The sequence below is a fragment of the Ochotona curzoniae genome, unplaced genomic scaffold (genome assembly GCF_017591425.1).
Source record: "Ochotona curzoniae isolate NIBS_2020 unplaced genomic scaffold, NIBS_Ocur_1.0 scaffold_1852, whole genome shotgun sequence".
Taxonomy (NCBI): Eukaryota; Metazoa; Chordata; class Mammalia; order Lagomorpha; family Ochotonidae; genus Ochotona; species Ochotona curzoniae.
Window position 1 is genome coordinate 44813185 of NW_024467087.1, and position 22275 is coordinate 44835459.

Consider the following 22275-nt stretch of genomic DNA (forward strand, 5'->3'; position numbering starts at 1 on the left):
CCTGTTGCATATTTTGGTTGGTGCTGGTTCTGAGTATCAATTTGCTATCAGAATCATTTTTGAGTGGCCCATCATTGAATGAATCTTAGAGGCAGCCCTGAGGGAAGGAATGGTGGAATATTTCCTCTGACTCTTTTTCTAATTTCTGTCTCTTGTAACTATAAGAAAATTTAACATGGCAAATACTGTCTTCATAATTTTTAAGCCATGCTATATATTATGGTTGACCCTAGATACAATGTGTACAACAGATCTCTGCAGCTTAGTCATCTTTTAGTGAAAAATTACCCCTGTTGATCAGTGACTTCCCATTTTCTTCTATACTCAGCCCTCGGCAACCACCATCACACTCTTCAATTCGGTGAATTTGACCACTTAAGAAAGTCCATGTGAATGAAATTTGTCATTCTGTCAATGGCTTGTTTCACTTAGCTTGGTGTCCTCAGGATTAATTTATGTTGTCTGACATTGCAGTGTTTTCCTCTTTTTCAAGACTGACTGGTAACCTATTGTGCATATGCCATATTTTCCTTTATGCCTTCAACATAATATCTTTTTTGAATTGAAAGCTTAACGTTTTCTCATTCTGTTCCTTTTAATATCACCTTTGCCTACAGGATAGTCTTAAAAGTGCCTGAAGCTATTCTCCATGAATATATTAAACTACTTTGAAAAAGCAACAATGTATGAAATCAGTATTCTCTCATAAAAGAAGCTCCTTGAGGGGGCTAACAGCATAGTTTTGGGGTTTATGAACAGAGACCTTGCCATCAAGTGGTTTGGCTTTAAAAAAAAAAACCCAACTCTGCTTAAAGCTGACTCATTGACTTTAGACAAGCAAGAACTAAGTCTCAATTTATTCGTTTATAAAACATAGGACAATAATAAGATCTACCTCCTGTTTCAGTTTTATTTTATTTATTTGAAATTCAGTGTGATAGAAGGGGTAAAAGAAGAGACAGAGAGAAGGAAATATTTTATCTGTTGGTTCATTCCTCAAATAGCTACAATGGTTGTAGCTTGGCCAGGATAAAGCCAGGAACCTATAACTTCATCTGGGTGTCACATGTTAGTGAAGGGGACCATGGATTTCAATTATCTTTTGCTGCTCCCTAGATCTATTAGAAAGGGGTTTGATTAGAAGGGGAACATTCGGGAATCCAACCAATACACTGATATGAGATTCCTACATCCCAGGCAGTGCTCAACCTACTGTGTCATATTAGTTTCAGGATCTATTTCCTAAAATTGTTGTGGGAACAATGTAAAAACCACCTGGAGTTTAGTATGTGTTAACTGGGGTGATGATTATTATTTTTAAGGTACATTTACATTATTAAGGCATATTTACATTTTTAAGGTAAAGGTCCTGGTCTCCATAAAAATTACTTCTCTGAAACACTGCTAACCCAGACACTTCAACAAATTAACTACTGACTTATAGTTACTATGCTACAATAAAACACCATTTTTTGGATATTTGATGTTCAAATCTCTCTTTGAGACTCTTCCAAATGTAAAGAAATTCTATTCCATTACTGGGATAGAGATTATTTATATTTTATAAAGGAGTGATCATGATCATTTTCTCGACCCCTAAAAATTCACAGGTTCCATTATATCTGGACCTTTAGTGAAATAAAATAAGCCATTTGCCTTAAAAGCTTTCTTTCCAGGTTTTAGAAAGTTATATCATGGAATTGTTCTACATTTTCAAGGTATCTCATACTCCAAAATTACATCTGCAAACATGGAAGATTAATAGAGTCTGACTAGTTTAAAACATTTTTTTTCTATGATGAAAGGGAGTAATTCAGTCCCTACATTTGTACAAAGTACCAGGAAAATGTAAATTTGAGTAAAATGTTTTACATTATTCATTGTATAGAAAGCAAGTATTATCTACCTTTTTCAAAAATATTTATTTGAAAGGCACACTAACTGAGAGGGAGAGAAAGGAAAAAATCTTTTCTAACTGTTGGCTTACCCTTCAAATGTGCCCGATAATAAGTGCTTGCCAGTTTGATTCCAAGAGCCAGGAACTCCATACGTTTCTTCAACGTGGTGTTCAGAACCCTAGTACTTGGACCATCAGCTGCTGATCCCTTAATGCATTGGTGGGAAGCTAGATGTGAAGTAGAATAGCTGAGACTCAAACTCACATGCTGATATGTGTTGTGAGCACACAGGCAATGTCTTAATTTCTTGTGCACTCTTTGGATAGAAATTTAAGTGGTTTCAATCACTTTGGATTGTAACTTGACTTAATTATTTCTGAATGTAACAATAATATTTCAAGACTGTATAAAGGCAGATGAATTGGGATCTTCGCTATAGCATTCATATATATAATAATAAGACAGAAATGGAAACCTATATTTATCACTGTGAATTACCTAAGCATTAAAAAGAGTTGTTTTGGGGCCCGGTGCGGTGGCGCAAGTGGTTAAGGTCCTCACCTTGCACGCCCGGGATCCCATATGGGCACCGGTTCTAATCCCGGCAGCCCCACTTCCCATCCAGCTCTCTGCTTGTGGCCTGGGAAAGCAGTCCAGGACTTCCCAAAGCTTTGGGACCCTGCACCTGTGTGGGAGACCCGGAGGAAGAGGCTCCTGGCTTTGGATCGGCATAGCATTGACCGCTGCGCTCACTTGGGGAGTGAATCATCGGATGGAGGATCTTCCTCTCTGTCTCTCCTCTCTGTATATCCACCTTTCCAATAAAAATAAAATAAATCTTTTAAAAAAAAGAGTTGTTTTGTTATTTATATATAATATAAATCCACGTATTATATTAGAGTTAAAAGAATAATATGTTAGATTTAATCATTTTCAATCTTACAGAAATTTATATGTAGTATAGGCCAGTATGATTAAAACATAAAAATAAAAATTTAGAAAATACGCATCAGTTTCATTGTGATGGTTTTATAGTGTGAGAGGCACTAGAATGGCTTGAAGAAAAATAATGAGATGACTTCAACTATGTCATTAATTTTTTATCTCTTTTAATAATTGATGCTAATATCTTTATTCATTATTTTTACATGATGAATTCTGGGCTTTGCTATTACTTTCTTTAATTATCTATACCTTTTTAATAGAAAATCAATTAAAAACAGAACAAAGCAAAGACAGGAGACAATGTAATACAATATACCACTGATATATTGAAACCTGAAATGCAATCTGTCTCACCTTTAAATAATCTCTGAAATGATCATAATACCCATTGACTTATTAATATGTTTCCAATTTCCTTTACAAGCTACCACAATATTACAAGATAAATAGATTCAATTGATCTCAAGTATTTAAAAATTGTTACTTATTCAAATTACATTTAATGAAAGCTTTTCTGCTATGTGCATTCTAGTAACAGGATTAGCAGTTATTAATGTTGTTGTGGTCTATTGAATTCAGATTTCACCATGTAAGGCCTATTTTGTGCTTTTTCCTAGTGGCTTTTAGAATAGAACACCATTATTATATAGTAGATACAGAATAATTATAGAAGACCTGATATAGTAGGGGTTAACACAAGTTTCAGTAGAATTAAGATCAGAATTAGTGATAAAAGAGAGTAAAGAAAAATGAAGTCATCGTGATTAGTTTGTATTTTAAGTGGACATACTCAAAAGAATTCATTTGGATTAGAAGTATTAAGCAGGTATTATAGAAGATAGAAAAAAGATAGGACTGGTACCTTGCTATCAACAAGCTTGTCAGGGTCCTTGCTTCCTTACACCCAAGTAGATAGTAGAAGATAGCAAATATTCACATAAATTCATCAAGAATAAGTGAACTATTTATGGAATGAATTTTCAAGTTAACAAAACTTTAAATCGTTCTACACCTATTGTCGGAATTATGTTACACACCTAGCTCAAATGAGATTCTCTTATTAAAAGTCAGTGTGTCCCTAGTAGATAATGATAGAAGTTATTGGTTGTTTAGATTATACCTGTCCTCTAATCAGGTAATTTTATTCAAAAATCATTTTATTACCTTTCAATTGCTACTGCATAACTATTTTTCACTTGAAAACTGGCGTGTTCTTCTATCAGTTATAACTTTAAAAGCTTTCATTTTTTTATATATGAAGCAAGGTATTTTATCAGTTATTTTTCTACTTTTAAAAATACTTTTTCCTGTTACTGTATAAATCTATGCAATTCTGGATTCTTCTTCACTTTTCTCTCTTATGAATAATCTTTGCTATTATGTAACAAAATTCAACTTTTTCTATGCTTCATGGTGATTATGTGCTTTCCAAATATTTGGGACACTAGAGGAATGGTTTTCAGTTTAATAGCAGCATTGACACTCATTAAAAATCCTGTACTGTTAGCTATGCTCGCACATAGAGTTTAAGACCATATGTAGATATTTTTTGATAAAACATTTAAGAAACATACTGGAAGGGCATCTAGCAGATATGCTAATCATGTTTGCCTCTGTGAGGTGTGTTCCACAAACACCATGTGAAAGAGGCACACTCAAGAATTGACCACTAACATACTTTAGATACTGATCCCTATATATGTTCCAATTAATACACATGCTTTGTTTATTATCACAGTCAATGTGTAATGTGCACTTCTTGATGAACAACAAATGGTGCATAGAACAGTACCCGAATGAAAGTTAATAATGTCTCCTCACACAGTAAAATAAACTTATTCCTGGTAAAATTCAGGAAAAAATATTCTAACACGTTCCTTAATAAAAGCCTATATAACAATCATTTTCTTGGGCATAATGTATTAGTCTAAGGTTAGCCATCTATAGCCACTCTATATTTTGATTATTGTTTTATGTGTGGGTTAGAGAATACTCTATCAAAAATCTTGGCATTTGGAAGACAACCTCTTGCTACAGGTAATGATGTACAGCTAGATGAGCTAATAGGTAATAGAGCCAAGCCTGGCAAAATGAAAAGGGACATTTTATTTTAAAGTATACAAAGCACGTGTTTCTCCCAAGAGTTGCACTTAGCAAAATCAAAGTATGAACATATCTGAATTTCCAGTTTTAGCATGAGAATAGCAATGGATAGGCAATTTATGGAATGTGAATCTCACTCTTATAAATTTCCGGCTTTAACAGAATAGCAAGAAAGACTCTTTAAGAGGGTGCAAAGACTCCTTAAGAGGGTGCAAAAATGGGGAAAATCTGTTGGGGTGGGAGTTTGGGGGGAAATCCCCAACTATACGAAATTGTACCACATACTTCAAAATTCAAAATCAACATATATTTTTAAAAGAGGGTGAAAAGTGCCTGTCTCCCCGAAAGCTGCCTTTGGCAAAATCAAAGTGTCAATCCCCATCCCTCAGGGTTTCAAATTGCATCATGAGAAAGCAGGGAGACAGGTGTCTGAGCTTTCACCTTACCGTGAGAATGGAAAGAACTTATCACACTCTTCTAATGGCTCTGTTTTGAGCAAACAAAATTCTTGTCCCCATGCTTTAATTGATTGCTAGCAGCTGTTCCATTTTGTCTTTCTCTCCCTGAAATTGTGCTTTAAAAACTCAACATTTGGGTTATCCTCTCTAAGAGCTCCCTCCTGATTGCCTTGGCAGGAAGTCTTTCTGTCTAATAAATCTTGCTTTTGATCACTGTGTTGTCAGCATAGAAATTATTCTTTCATATAAGACAATAACCGAGCTAGTTTCAATCCTTTGCACCAATTTCCCAATAATGATAGGAGCACAGAAAGTGGAATTTCCAGAGAAGCTTGAAATGCCTGAAGCATTAGTATAGTTTGTTGGAATTGTTTTTATCATAAATTGAGAATGAGTATTTGGTTACTTAAGTGCCCATTTTATAATACATGCTTGTAAAATTTTGATCTGAGGACTTCTAGTATTGAAATCCTCTTCGTCTCAGGTATTCTACAGCTGCTTTTGTTAGTGGATATATGTGGATTAGTGGAAATGAGTCTAACAGGTTGTTGTGTTCATGCAAGAAAGAAATGAGATATGAGAGTGGTAAGCAAAGTAGCAAGGTTTGAGAGGCTAGGGCATCTCTCCAGATAGAATCTGAGAATACCCAGTCATTCAGATGGGGCAAAGCCAGGGTACACAGGCTCAGGTTGCAGCTGAACTTTGAAAATGCAGATTGTATTCAGACAAAGTAACCAACAGAACTTAAATAGAGAGGATTCTCTTGGAGGAGCTTTCCTTAGGGTAAAAGGTGAAACCACCTGTCAAGTTATCCAGTTGTGGGTGGGCAGGAATCTGTAGTGTAAAACACTAGACTGCTTCTAATGTGTGCTTCCAAACTTGCTTCTCTGGATGCTTGGTTTTCCTTAGGCTCCTCTTGTAGACAGGCTAATTACTACCTTTCTACCTAACACTTTTAACTGTCAAATAGTTTAGGTCAATTCGCAATTGCTTTCCCTACTGATGCCCCTCAAACACATCATTATGAATAAAATAATTCAGTGTCAGCCAACATGAGAACAATCTACACAAAAGTATTTTTTTGGACATTATGTACAACTATAATCAATGTGGGTAATTGAGAAGGCATAATATTATTTAAATAGCAACAAAACATTAAGCTCAATGACTGAATGGGTCTTAGTAATGTACAGAATCAGGCAGTGATCCTGTAATTGAAAGGTGAGTGGTATAGTTAATACCAAGTCTCCAACAAAAGTGATTGAAAAAATACAACATATGTAAGGTTTACATTCATAGGTATATTGTCAGGGACATTAACTGCAATACTCACACTGTCACAGAGTGTTTTGTGGCTATATTAAAAAAACAAAAATGAACAGACATCTAGTTATGAAGTTCTTAATTGGCTTAATAAGGGTTCAAAATATTTCTTTCCACCTCACAAGCAGCTTATGTTTAAATTGAGAGAAAAGATAATGATATCCAGATAATTCTAGCCATTAAGGGTTGGTCTACAAAAACAGGAGGCTCCTTATGGGCAGAATCTTATGGGATCCGTTTGCTCTTCTCTCAAAGCAGTGAGTTCTTTTTGATAAGGGGCCAGCAAGGAAGTCTTGTGTTATAAGGGAGACAGCCAAGGATGCACGGGGCTGTGGAAAAGTGCAGGGGTCTGGGCCATGCTTTTACATTGCAGGGATTTGGTTTCACTAGTAGTGTGTCAACATGTCACAGAATATTACATGCTAAGAGACAGAGAGCATATGTGTCTTCAGGCTTCTCCTTCTTAGGTCACCATAATCCAATCACAATGCTCCGCACTAATGACCTAATCAAGTCTTGTCACTTCTTAAAGTCCCCTTCAATTAATATAAGACTTTGTGTTTGGGGCTAGATTTAGGGCACAGTGGGTTAAGCCTCAGCCTGAGACACTCACATCCTTGCAGGAGTACTGCCTGGAGTTCTGGCTGCTCTAGTTTCTCCTGAGAAAGCAGCAGAGCATGGCAAAGTGGTTGGCTCCTGCTACCTAAATGTGAGACCTGGATGGAGTTCTAAGCACATGTCTTAGTCCTGATCCGAACCTAGATATGGAAACCATTTGGGGAGTGAACCAGCAAATGGAAACTCTCTTTCCTTTCTTCTCTCTTTCTGCCTTTCAAATAAATAAATAATCAAATAAATAAATAAATAAATAAGATGATTTGAGGAACAAACTTCAAACTTCTCAGCTTGAAGAGTCAACATATCCAAACCCTGGCACCTGGATCTACATTTATAGAATCCATGGGCATTTTTGTGTTTTGACTACTCGTTTATTATCAGGATTATTCACTGTGTGCAATTAGGTAATAGTATTCCTCTTTCAGGATTTAGCTTCAAAGGACACTCTCCAATTCTGAAATGTTCCAATGGTTTGTCTATAATCAAGAAAGACAAAACTTCAACAAACTAAAAGGAAATGTATATCTTATGAAGCTAGCTAATTGCCACTCATTTTTTGTACATATAGACTTTCAGATTTGAAACACCTTCTGGATGCCTCTAATCCAAATTCATCATTAATGTTAAACTCATCTGATGTCTTAAATAAAGGTACAGGCTCCATTTGAACAATTTCAGTGATTGATATATACCTCGACTCTTCAGTATCACTTCTGAGAAGCTCTTATTGCTATGAACTTTCTCTTAAACAGAAAGAATGCATTGCTTGTACCATGTATCAGTTTTCTTGATTGTCTGATAAATCCATCAGTGTTACCTGGTATGTTCCAAAACCTTTCACTTATTTTAAGACCTAAATCATAAACATATCTAAATCCTTAAAGTCTTATTGTATAAATTAGATTTAGTGATAGCATAAAGCATTTGAATATTTTAAAAGTACATATTATTGCATCTTTTATTATTGTATTTTTAATTCTTTCATGTCCTCATCCAACTCACCCATAAAAACCCTAGGGAGGAAATAACAAAGGGATACCAAATTAACCGTTGATTATCTTTTAAAATTCTCAATAGTTTGGCAATGCTACATTATTTATTTATCGAATCAATCACTGTGTTGACATCCAATCCACGTGAGTATTTTCTCATATTGTGTTTTGGCTATGGACTCTCCCTTATCTAATTATTCTACAGCATGTATGGAAATGAGGTTAGACTAGCTTGATAAGCGTAGTAGCAGCTTATATATATTCTGAGCAGAAAAGTCATTTGGCCTCAGCAAAATCAGGGACTTAAGATCCAGTTCTTTCGCACTGTTTGTTTGTGCTTCCTCCTGTGTGCATTCATTCAGCTTTCTTTGTAGTCTATCACTTTTCACACATGGGAAAACACTGATGTTCTCATTGTTCAACTTTACTTACCTCGGAAAAGAATATTTTGCTTTTTTCTTCAAAATTTTCAGTTTAAAGGTTCATTTAGTTAAACATTCCAATGTTTATTCCTGAGTAACACATCTATTGGCAGAATCAAACTAGTGTGTGTACACCATGGTTATGTGGCATCTTCTGGGCTATACAAACAAGAGGAGGAAGAATCAGTGCCTATTTAAAAAAGTAATGTAGGGCTACATATGTAATTCCAAACATTTTACTGGTTTGTGTTGAAAAATAAGACATAAATCAGAAGATTTTTACAGTTTTGTTAAATCATCTATTTAATATTTTTTTCAGATGTTTGTCAGCCTTTAATGTTAAACTTAGCAGGTTATGGTTTCTGAACTACAATATCATCTGCTTTTTGAAAATCAATATAGCTCTCCAATTTAGTCTTTTTGTATCTCTGCCATTTAGAGTTTCTCAAAAATTAATAAAAAGATCATCAAAGAATTTTCATAACGAGGTAAGAAGGAAGGGCATTTGCTGCTTGTTTTCACTTTGTCATTTCTTATATGATACATCTTGTATATTCCTTTCTCTTCCTTCTACTCCTCTTCCCTCTTACTTTTACGGCCTTGAATATATAAAAATTTTAGCTAAGATTCACTAAGTGTCAGAAACGATTCTAAGTTTTTTTTTTTTGTACAGATTCTTTAACTTAAAAGCTTTTAGCATTTTGACTTTTTAAAATCACATTTCATAAATGAAAAATTTGAGAAACAAGTTTTTAAAAACTGCTCAAGACACCACAGATTTGAATAGAAAAGTTGGCTCTTAAATTATATGTATGCTGCGATGTAAGAATCCTTAATTTCCTCCTTACCATTTTCCCCCATATGTATCAGCATATTAACCTTCTTGTTATTGCCTATGCTATTTTGAGAAAAGTTGGCTGTGCTCCAGCTGGGAACAGGTTGCGGTGTCCTGTTAGAATACTGCATATCACTGTTCTTACAGCTGTTGCTTCCTTAATAATATAATATATTTTTATAATTTCTATTTAATGTTCAAACTGATTTTCATCTTACTGAAATTTGAGTTTTTGCCACCTTGGTAGATATGTATAAGTCTTATTTAGTGCATTAACAACCTATGGTTATTTATTACCCATCTTTTAATTTTTCAGTTGAGATGCTTTATAATGTGACAGAACTTTAGTTTTATTTATCTTCTTCTCCATCTTTTTATTTATTTATGTTTTTAATCTGAAAGGCAAAGTAACAGAGAGCTAGAGAAAGAGCCAAATCTTCCATCTACTGGTTCAGTCCTCAAATGACTCCATTGGGTCTCTCACATGTATGTAGGGGATTCAGCATATGGGCCACCTTCTGCTGCTTCCCCAGATGCATTAGTAGGGAGCTGGATTGGAAGTGGAGGAACTGGGATTTCAATCGGTAGCTATTTGGGATGCTAGTGCTGCAGGCAGTGGCATAAGCCATTATGATAAATGCTGGCCCTAGTTCATTTTTAAACTGTATTTTGATCAAATTCAAAATGAATCGTCTTCACAAACCAAGTCTTGCATTGTGGAAATCTACACATAGTATATTCACTAGTAAGTGCATACTTTGAGTTAGCTTACAGCAATGACCACATTTTTTTCAGATCAATAATGTCAGAGATACTCAACTCTTCTAACAACTGCCATCCTGCATCGCCCAAACACAACTGGCAGTATAAATTTCAGAAGGAAAAATTGTTAGCTTTTATTGCCACAAACCCAAAAGCCAGACACAATAATTCACTCAAGGTCTTTATTTCAGCAGAAGGGAGGCAGCTATTGAGCAGGGAGAAAGCAGGAGGAATGAGAAAGAGAGAGAGAGAGAGAGAGAAGAGCTGAGACAGAACAGAAAGAAAAGAAGAGGGGAGAGAGAGAGAAAGGGAAGAGGTAACTTTACAGACTCAAGATGGGTATGGGGAGTGTGGGGTCGGGAATTGGCAGATGTGGGTGTAGGTAGACACCAGAGATAAATGCCTCAGTGGAGTGATGGAGCTCAGGGATTTAAATCTGAAGGTCACTCAATTTATTAGGCAAGTGGGACCAGGACCTAGGGTATTTACGGTAGTGCCGGGTAAGCAGGCATTCAAGCCATTCTAGGATGGTGGGGTTAGTCTCAGGGTCACTGTTTGAATTGTTCCTTGTAAAAATACTTCATTTTTCTACCCAGCATGTTATTCAGCTATTAGCTAGTGTCAAAAATATACATACCCAAACTGTCATTAAAAACAATGATAACAGGACCAGACACGATAGCATAGTGATTAAAGTCCTCACCTTGAACGCCCGGGATCTCATATGGGCACCAGTTCTAATCCCGGCAGCCCTGCCTCCCATCCAGCTCCCTGCCTGTGGCCCGGGGAAGCAGTCCAGGATGGAACAAAGCTTTGGGACCCTGCATTTGCCTGGGAGACCCGGAAGAGCTCCTGGCTCCTGGCTTTGGACTGGCTCAGCTCTGGCCATTGTGGCCGCTTGGGGAGTGAATCATTGGATGGAAGATCTTCCTCACTGTCTCTCCTCCTCTCTGTATACCTGACTTTGCAATAAATAAATAAATAAATCTTTAAAAAAAAACAATGAAAACAATTTTTATTTAACTGACAGTAGGGCAAACAGTTGAACTTCTTTCTCATCTGTGCAGAGATGACTGGATATGTTAACGAGAATATTTTAAACATCTTAGGGTACGAGAGAGTGTAGAGGCTTGAAGTCAGAGGAGTGAAAAAGTATAAAGAATTGGTCCATATAAACGTGATTAGGCTGGCTGTGTCTGTGAGCTGGCAATCACTGAAGTTAGATTCCACAGAGAGCCTGAGACAGAGGTCTTATGCTTCTTGATGATTGCATTTCAAAGGGATGGCTCTCAGGTCCTTGAGAGAGATGCTTCTGAGTCACAAGAGATACATATTCACAATCGCAAACCCTTTTAAGTAAATGCTCTGAGAAAGGGAAGGCAGAGCCTTTCATCAGGTATTGACTAGAACAAATAGTACGTTTTCCTGGCAGCCTTGTACTGGCTCAGACAGGCATTTTTAATGGAAGGCTGTGATCATCAAAAGGACATAGACATGGGCTGGGATGCTAGAAGTCAAGATACAGTTTGGCCAAGTCTGATTTCAGGAATTTAGAAGGATTTGCCATTTGAAGAGCTTTTCAATTGTCACAATATCTTGTAAGTTGCTAAATTTTTAAATGTAAAATTAACGAATGTATAATCAACTACTGACTTGAACATTCTCCTTTGTCAGAATCAGTAGGAGGCAAAAATTCAAAACATGAATACATAAACTGATCTCATGATACAATTATAATATAATCGGAGATATTTTATTCTCTCTTTGTCTCACTCTCTCCTTCTCTCTCTCTCTCTCTTTCTCTCAATCTCTCTCTTCTCAGACCAGAGTATCCATTGATTTAATGATAAAAATCTGGGAGATTGACGTTGATGTTTCTGGAACAGAGACATAAGCCTCAGCAATTATAGCTCTGGGCCTGAGATCAGATCCAATCTCCTAAGAAATGCTTGTCCCATATTCCAGAAACCAGCTCTAACCCCTGCTCTACATTGTTCCCCACTCTACTCTCTGCATTGCTTTCCAACTACCTAGGCAAGCAGAAAGGAAGGGCCACTGAGTTTGTAAAGTCCTCAAAGAAAAGCTGCCTCAGTTCCCCACACTGCCTCCCAAGCTGGATACCAATGCTTCCCTAAGCTCCGTAAAGCCCAGCCTGCTTGCAGGACTAAAACTCTGTCACTCACGTGCTTGCACCAAATACTGGCAGTGAGTCACCCCTATGAATTTGTTTCTCTTTAATATATTTGTTACGGCTTTTAATTCATATTCAGTTTCCTCCATGTTCTTTTTTTTATATAATGTTTTTATTATATTTTTACAATAGTCACATAATTAATTAGGGTAAAAAAGGTTCAAGGGCTACAGGGAAGTGGGTAAGACCATCATTTCCATACCGCTTCCTTCATATATCTGAGGTAAAGGGGGATATAGAGGAAGAAGCCCCACCCAGTTTCCCACCCACCTCAAGTCCCAGATGTGGGGCATGCTCTGAGATACTCAAGTGGTTTCGATAGTTCACCATTCATGGATCGCTACCAGTCTCACCACTCCAAGCACGATGTGGTTGTCGAAGAATCCACTGATTAACACAGTCCCTTATAAGGGTCTCCATTTGCCCAGTATTTCACTGCCGACAAATAGCTGAGGTTGTTGATTGACTTGTTCTGTCTTTTCTTGGTTAGGGCTCTGAGTCCGGCATCTTGACTGGGGAGATCCCCAAAGAAATTTTGAGGTATTCCCAGTCCAGATTCCTGCATGTTCTAGTAAGCATAGGACCTGGCACAGTCCATCACCCCGATCAGCTGGTGGTTGCAGTTGCTGGGTCGGTTCTGTGTCCATCCATGTCTTCCACTGGAACCAATGGGTCTTGCAGTCCAGCCTTGTTCTGCCCAGCACATACTCGGCCCTCACACAAACCAGTAGGAGCTGCAGCCCAGTCAGGGCGACCCACAGTAACCCCAACCAGGCCCACCCCCTACCCTGGCTTGCCAGTATGTGTAGCAGACTAGTCCGTTCTGTCCCACATTCCCTTCTGCTCACATACATGTCAACGGGTATTGTGACCTAATTCCAACCAACCATTTCATCCATCCAGACCTCACAGATGTTGTTGGGTGTCTGTCTCCCCAGCCCCCATCCTAATTCCCGTGCCCTCCCGTGGGGGGTGGTAACCCAAGAAGGAGGAGCCCACTATTTCCCTCCCAGGTCGCTCCCACTCCCCAATTATGCCCTCTCCAGGTGGCCCTGTGGTTCAACTTGACATGACTAGCCCCCTGTAACAGCCTCAACAACCCTCACCTACTCTAATTGTACATTGCACCAGTAGGAATAATCAGCCCAGCCTGGTTTTCCCCCGATCTGGTCCACGTGAGGTGCACAGGTGCTGTGACCTTGCCTGGTCTGGTCTACCCCCTACCCAGCTCACGCTCCCCAATAGGAGTAGCTGTTCAGCTAGGGAACCGCCCTTTATTCCCTCGCCAATTCTGCCCCCTCCCTTCCTGATTCTTGAGTGTGCTGGTTGGGTGCTGCGGTCGCATCTGGCTCAGGCTACTCCACCGTGGCATTACGTGTTGTGTACTGCTTTTGTCACGACTGAACCTGGTTCGACCCACACTCTTCTGGCATTCAGATTTACCAGTGGATGACGTGAACAGATTCAGCATGGTCTGCCCCCAACCCATGCCAAATGCACGCCAGTGGAACACTTTCCATGACCTCTTGGCTGTTTCCTTCATGTTTCTTGCGCTAACCTGCAGGGTCTGTGTCCTGCCAGAGGAGTTGCCCGGGTTCCTCCATTAGAACAACCCTTCCAACTACCAGCTTTGGTGCATACCAGCAGGTTCATGTGCCAGTTTGCCTCCTGTCCTAGCAGGAACAGTGGCCTTTCCTAATTGGCTTTCATCCCATTCTGGTTCTTGCTGTGGGATGTTTCAGCCCAGCCACGGCTCATCCACACCCCCATATAGCTTGTATATGGCTCAGTTGGGGTTGAGACCTAGCCTAGTCTGTCCCACATCTACCCTTGTCCTCCAGAGCACCAGAAGGTGTTGCAGTCTGGCCTGGCCTGGTATGTCTTATGCCAGTCCACACTTGTGTCAAGGGAGACAATAACTGTATCCGGACCCTACCGCAGCCCCATCCACCTGTCGCGACCGCTGCCTTAAACACTGTGACTCAGATCAGTGGTTCATGTAGACCAGTTGGTGCCAGAACCAAGCTGGGCATGTCCTGAGCTCCATGCTGTTTTCCAATCATGCTTGTGGGCTAAGGTTTGCTCAGTCCAAACCTTCAGGTCTCAGCCCCATGCTTGCCCTAAAGTTTAATGTCCTTGTTCCTGGGAATCACCAGTAATTCGTGTCTCACCTACACTAAAGCTGGCCTTATTTGTGGACGTCCCTAAGCAGCTATTTCATATCATCAAAAACCCCAGAGCTCACTTCTGGGTGGCCAGCACGCAGAGCCTGGCACCGTTTGGTACATTGCCCGCCCAAAGCCAAGGACTCAGCCACTGCCTTGCAGCGGGAGCTTTGCCCGAGTCCCCAGGGGTGTTCCATCCAGCAGGGGCGCCCCCCACAAGTGCCACCTTGAGGAGGGGTTAAGCCCGCGCCCTGCCCCAAGACTGGACAGTTTCCTCCATGCTCTACACCTCTTTCCTAACTATGCAAATTTTCATTCATGGCTCTTACATTGGATATATAATTTCCATTGATTGTTGTGGGAATAATCCTAGCCCCACTAGCATATAGAAATGATTTTTCTGGGAAATGTTTTGTCTTCACTTTCCCTCTTGCCTCACTTGTGTCTGAGAATGCTATAAAGATCTAAAAACAGTCTATTCTCAATAGTCTTTGGGAGTTTATGTACTTTGCCTCACTCAGTGATAAAAATTCAACTTTGGCTTCTAGGACTGGACAAGTGTTATGCCTAACCCTGGGCTAATTTTTTTTTCTATTGCACTGGACATGCTAAACAGTTTTTTGCATACAAGTAATATTCGATCACACTGAAAAGAGATATATACTAAAAATCACTAGTTATTTTACTGGTGTTACACAAAGATACATAAATCAGTCAAATTCTCACTTTCTGTTGCAGAAACAGCTGTATTAAAAGATTGTATCAAGGATTTTTTTTGGTATGTTTATGGTATATAGTAGTATACTATAGTGGAAAGAAAGCATACTTTGTTGCCGATTCATGTCCCTGCTGCTCCACTTCCAATCCAACTCTCTGATAATGGCCTGAGAAAAGCAACAGAATGTGGCTCAAGTACTTAGACCAAAGCCACTCACTTGGGAGACCTAGACAAAGCCCCTGGTTCCTGGCTTCCATCTGACTAAATCCTGGCCACTGTGGCCAATTAGGGAGTGAAGCAGCATTTTGAAACCCTGTCTTCCATCTCTCCTTCTATCTCTGTAGCACTTTCAAGTAAATCAATCTTAAAAAAAAAAAAAGGAAAGAAAGAAAGAAAGGATGTGTAACGTGTATTCAGAGACAACAAATAACTTGCACTGCAAGTTTTTATCCAGAACTGTGAAGGGTATGATATTTTATTCTCTTTCTGAGCTCATAGTTACCCTACCAGTTTTACGGTGGCAGAAAGAAACCACAAAACTCCAAGGTCAGACATAAAGCACTTTACTACTCAGCACAGCAGGTAGGAAGAATATGAATATGAGTGTCAGTTTCCACTGCTTCCACATCTCATGGGTTGGTTGTGATAATTTTCGGATGGATGGTATGCATGCAATGGTCTGGAATCACAGCTGAGGTACACTGAGCCAAGAGCAATCAAATCTTTTATAACGGACAGTGAGTAGGCCTGACTTGGCTCTGGAGGGAAACATTTTATTATTATTATTATTATTAAACTATTTTTGAAAAAAGCGTTGCTTTACTTTGTTCCTGGGGAAGACAGTGTAGTTCAAGGCAATTTCTTTACAAAGAGCCTTGAAAAGACAGTTCAGAGCAAAGGACAGCTGGTATGTTTTTTTACAAGATATGCATAACTGTGAGAGACTTGTGGAAAACTATTTCCCAGTAAGTATTTTCTCTGTAAATGGCAAAATAATTTCTATTCAAAGAAAGTTTTTATGAAATTGCATATGCTGTTCTTTGTAAAAGGCATGGTGCACTAAATGACACAGTGAATTTTCTCGATGAAAATATGTCCCCTGTTAGTCCTCTATCATACATTTTATTTGAGAAAAAATGTACAGGATAAATATTGAGGGATCAAATTTATGGATTTCATTATATATATATTATATATATATACATGTCATTTAATTTCAAGATTTAATTGAAGGAATGGCAGAGAGAAAGGTAAAAGCAGTGAGTGAGAGAAGGGTTTTCTGTCTTCTGATTCAGTATCCAAATGGCAGCAAAAGCCAGGTATGGGTCAGAATGAAGTCAAGAGCCAGGAGCTTCAGCCAGGTCTTCAACATGGGTGGCATGAGGCCTTGCTATTGAGTCATCTTCTTTTACTTTCCCAGGAACATTAACAGGGAGCTGGATCAGAAATGGAACAGCTGGAACCCGAACCAGAGGTCACATGGGATGTCAGCACAGGAAACCCTATCTCTTGTGACATGATTAAAATGAGTCACATACTAACTATATAAATTCCTTCTGCTCATGGTGGGAATGCTTTGGATAATGTGATTTATTCTAAGAAGGTAAATCTCAAATGCGGGGTCTCCCCCCACAGATTCCTCTAGTGTCAGAGGGGGTGAGTCTGCTGCCTTCTACCCAGCCTCCCAGCGTGCAAGACACACAGATGTGTCAGGGGTTCCGTGTAAGCAGTTCTGATTTACTTGGGAAATATAAACTCTTATATAGGAACAGCAGGCAGCCTCAGTCCAGGAATTCCAGGAGGGGAGAGCTAGGAGCCAACTGTCATCAGCAGGACTGCAGAAGCCACCTCCCATAGGCCAAGGGCAGGTGATGGAAATGGCCCTAGCCAATCAATCTTTCTTTAAATCAGCTTGGTCCCTCCTCTCCCCCCCACCCCTGGTTCATGCCCAGGGCTCTGCCCTTGGTTGCCATCTTGCTCACCATGTGTAACATAATGACCTTGACTGTTAGTCACCATCCTGTTGAATTAGTGACCTATTCGTTCTGTGAGCTCCACACTCAAACGGCTGCTAATAATAGGTATTCCAGTTACTAGGAAAACTGACAATTCTCCATCTCAACACATTACAACTATGCTGACACATTCTGGTTGTCAACAAATAGTTAATTTTAACAAAGGTGCAATCTGTTCAATGCAGTATAAATTACAAACTCAGCACTTTATTTGAATCTCTAAAAATCTCATCTGTACAAAATATTTCATAGCAAAGTGTTGTGCTGAAAAAGTCACAAATTGATTGAATTGATATATTTAGAATTTTAGATACATCATTCTCATAGCAATATTCAGTTAAGCTTTGCTTAAGAAAAAGCTAACAAAATAAATACATATTCAGTCAGATTTTAGGAAAGATTATTCCAATATTCACTAAAAAGGTAATGACTGACAAGAAAAATTCTTCTTCATAAAGTCATTCATGAATCAACTCCAAAAAGTTTTGTAAGTTCATGTATGAGAAAATTTTTCATGGCTATTAGAGAAATTAAAACATTGGTTATGCCACCTGTGTAAACTATGAAAATTGTTCATTTTAAAAGAATGGATTTGGATTAACTGGTCCTTTCAATGACATGTCCCTTTCTAGGAAAATATAAATGGCATTTTGTCAACTTTGGCAGCATAGTATATGAAGACCTATCCAAATAATATTTATCTCTTCTTTTAAAGGATCAGGATAGAATTCCCAATGACAAAAAAAAAAATAGACATACAGTTTTGAAATGTCTGAGGATATTAGTAAGATTGACTCAAATGTAGCACTAGAGTTCGCAGACAGCATTCAGAGTATGAGGTTATGGAATTGATAACATTTTAGATTCCATCGCTTATTTGCATGATTCTACATGAACAGCATTATTAAACAGTATGCTAATGTTTGGGCTTCATAAAATGACTTCATTTGCTGACCTAGAGAAAACAGAGGCTAACTGGTAAACAGTAGATTCATCAAGTTATATTTTTTCAAATAATCTTATAAACATATAAAACATTAAGAACTTGAATTTGCATTTTTTTCTGCCAATGGTTCCTGAAATCTTATTATTGAGTCAGAAAGGTGCTTAAGAAAATGGGCTGTTTTGACTGCTGATTTCATCGTAGCAGTATAATCATCCTCCCCACTGAGTGCAACTAAAGATTCTTACCAAATACAAAAGGCAACATGAGGAATCTTAAAAGTAAGTAACCACAGCTGAGTAGTAGACCAGCATCAAATCTTCACAATGTGACCTGTGTAGAGGATGACACTCTTACTGGATTTCTTTTCTCTTTCACCTTTGCCCCACCAGTGGCCCTGTCACAGAACCACAGTACACAGAAGAAATATGAATACCAATCTCCAACAGAACACCCATCCTGCTGTCCTGAAGCATTTAGTAAAGAAAAAAAAAAAAAGATCCTTATTAACTGAAGACCTGGAAAACATAGAAAGGACAAAACGAAAGAACGAATGTGAGGGGTAGAAAGAGGGACTCTCAAAAGAAAGACTAAAATCAGCATAATGAAGTCTAAACACTGAACTGGGAGATGAGACAGTCATGGGAGACTGAGACAAAAAAATTTATAGGCTTATCTTAGTGACTGAATTGCATGATAAAATCAACCACCTAAGGTAGTTAAAAGGAGCTAGAATTTGCATGACACAACTTTTTATTTATTTATTTATTTTTTTAATCTTAGTTTATTAGGGTACAAAGGGTCGTGGGCTACAGGGTGAAAGTGGGTAATATCATTGTTTCCACACTAATATAATCATTTTGCCCTGTATCTGGGGCTATGGGGAGTAACAAAAGGAAAAGCCCCACCCTACCTCCCACCCATCCCCCATCCCCAGCATGAAGCGCTCTCCAAGGGTCCTGCTCAAACAGTTTTGATAGTTCATCAGCTCTGGATTGCTGCCAATCTCACTGTCCCAACCGCAATGAAACCTATTCACAGTCCATTGGCTGACAGTCTCTTACTGGTTGGGGTTCCACGATCAGCAGTTCAGTTGGAGAAATATCCGAAGAAACTTCATCTGAGTTGATCCCAGATCTGATTCTTGAGTGAGTTTGCCAGTACAGACTCCAACACCGTTCGTCACACCAATCAGCTTATGCATATGCTGGTCATTGCGATTGCTGGGTCCATTCGGTTTCCAGCCCCGTCTTCCTTGCGAACCGACGGGTGTTGTAGTCCAGCTCGATCCTGTCCACTTCATACTCGGTCTTCATGCAAACCAGTTGGAGCTGCAGCCTAGTTGGGGCGACTCCCCGAAACCCCTACCAGTTCTGCCCCCTACCCTGGTTCCCATGCTTGCCAGTATGCACCGCAGGCTTGTCCAGTCTGTCCCACATCCCATTTAGCTCTCGCACACGTCAATGGACATTGAAGCCTGGTTCAACCCAACCAACCCATTATCCAGCCCATACACACACTGGCAGGTGCCTTTTTGTCTAGCCACCCCTGCTCCTAGCCTGGGTTTCGTGCTGTCCAGTGAGGGTGGTAACCCTAAGGGAGGTGCCCACTATTTCCCTACTAGGCCACACCCACTCCCAGAATATGCAGATGACACAAAATTTAAAATGTCTAGGATATATTCTTTTTTCTTTTTTAACTTGAGTCTGGGACATGATAGAATTTTAAAAGATTTATTTTTATCGGAAATGCAGATTTATAGGAGAAGGAGAGACAGAAAGAAAGATCTTCCATCAGCTGGTTCACTCCCTAAGTGGTCCCACTGGCCAGAGCTGAGCCAATCCGAAGTCAGAAGGCAGGAGCTTCTTCCAGTTTTCCCACAATGATGCAGGATGGGCTGTCCCCGAGTGCTTTCCCAGGCCACAAGCAGGGAGGTGGATGAGAAGTGGAGCATACAAGACAAGAACCGGTGCCCACATGGGATCGTGGTGCATGCAAGGCAAGGACTTCAGCCACTAAGCTACTGTACTGGGCCCTAGGATATATTCTAAAAAGAATTTGGATGCAAAGAAACGTGATAATTTCATCGGAGAATATTATCAAAGGATGACAGCCACACAATGTGCAGATGATAGAAATATTGGAAAATATTCCAATTTGTTTATTTTTGAAAGGCAAAAGGAAAATGAAAAATGGTGAACTAGCGAGCGAGAGAGAAATAGAGAGAGAGAGAGAGACTAAGAGAGATCTTCCATTTGTTGGCTCACTCCACAAATGCCTGTAACAGCATGGGCTGGGTCATGCTGAAGCCAAGAACCGATAACTCAAGCTGAGTATCTCAGAAGTTCAGAGGGAGCACAACCGTTACCACTTGCCTCCTAGGTTACACTTTACCAGGAAGCTGGAATCAAGAATAGAGCTGGGCAGGCACTTGGATAGTGGATGCTGGAAGCATGGCCTAAGGTATAGGATAGTCCCAAGCAGCATCTTAGCCTTTGCTGTAAACATCTGCCAAAGGCAATGTATGTACATATGCATTTTGAGGGCCCAGAAAGATTTATTGCTAGGCGGATTTGGGGGGACTCCAGGGACAGGAGGGGATGCTCAGTCCTTCTTGGGGGCTGTCATCCTCATGGCACTCAACACGCTGCTCAGTTCCTCGAGCCCGGATATGCGTGCCCACCTTCTTCTTGATAAACTTGAATGCCCGCTTGTCCTTGGAGACAATGAGCAGCTCCATGGCACAGCGCTCATAGGGATCGAACATGCAACACCTCTTGGATCATGTCCAGTACGAACTCGGTGTGCTTGGTCAGGCACTCGTGGTGGTTGCTGTCCCCCGGCTTGCTCCTGTAAGGTTGACCTTGTGGCCTGTGGCCCAGTTGGAGACCCACGGCCATGGGGTAGCACAGAGCCATGACTGCCAGTTTCCAATGGCTACAGAGGCGGAAGGCAAGTCAAATACTTTAAATCAACTTCTTTAACCATTTTCCATGAGGTGAGATGAAAAACAACTGACATGTTTGGAAGATACATCTTGTCAGTCTATAACTTACCAGCCTATCCAGTGTAAATAATACGTGACTGATACATATAAATTATAATATATAATGAAGAAGAAATTTAAATTTAAAGCTGAAAATAATTCATTTGAAATAAACCAATTTACAGAATGGAAGCAGTACCAGACAGGGATGCCAAAGGATTGAGTGAATGAATTTCAATTTGAATATGGGTAGATCATTAGTAATTAACCAACCTAAAGGAAAGAATAAAGAACAGCAACAAAAAAGAAAGAAAGACAGTGAACATCATGGACTAAGGAGAAAAGATCGAAAGAGTAAACATATGAGTTATTCTGATGCAAGAAACAGACAATTTCGGGATCGTGTTCAGGGACCGGTAAGCCAAGTGAAGTTATTTTATTCTTTTGCAGAGAACGAACTGTTACTCTGGGAATGAAAGGACAGCTGGCATTCATACTGCAAAGACTGCAGAGAGAAGTTCAGAAATCTGAAGAGGTTTCCTGTCTGCTCACTTGAACACTGATCAGTGCAGATATGTGGGGAAGGTACTAGAGTTCAGGAAACAAACTCCCCACCAGTACATAATTCAAGGCATATCAGATGGGGTATTGCAAAGTGTTTTACTTCAATAATGCAGAAATTTAGCTCTGGAGTAAGTTATGTTTGGGTATCTTCTTGAAAGCCTTGAAATATACAAGATCAAGAATATCAAACTGAACCAGCATTGTAGGGCAGCCGGTGAAGTCACTGCCTATATAATGCCAGCACCTGACTTCTGAGTGCCAGTTTGAGACCTCAGGGGATTTGAGATCCAGCTCCCTGCTCATGCGCATGGAAAGCAGAAAGTGGCATGAGTACGTG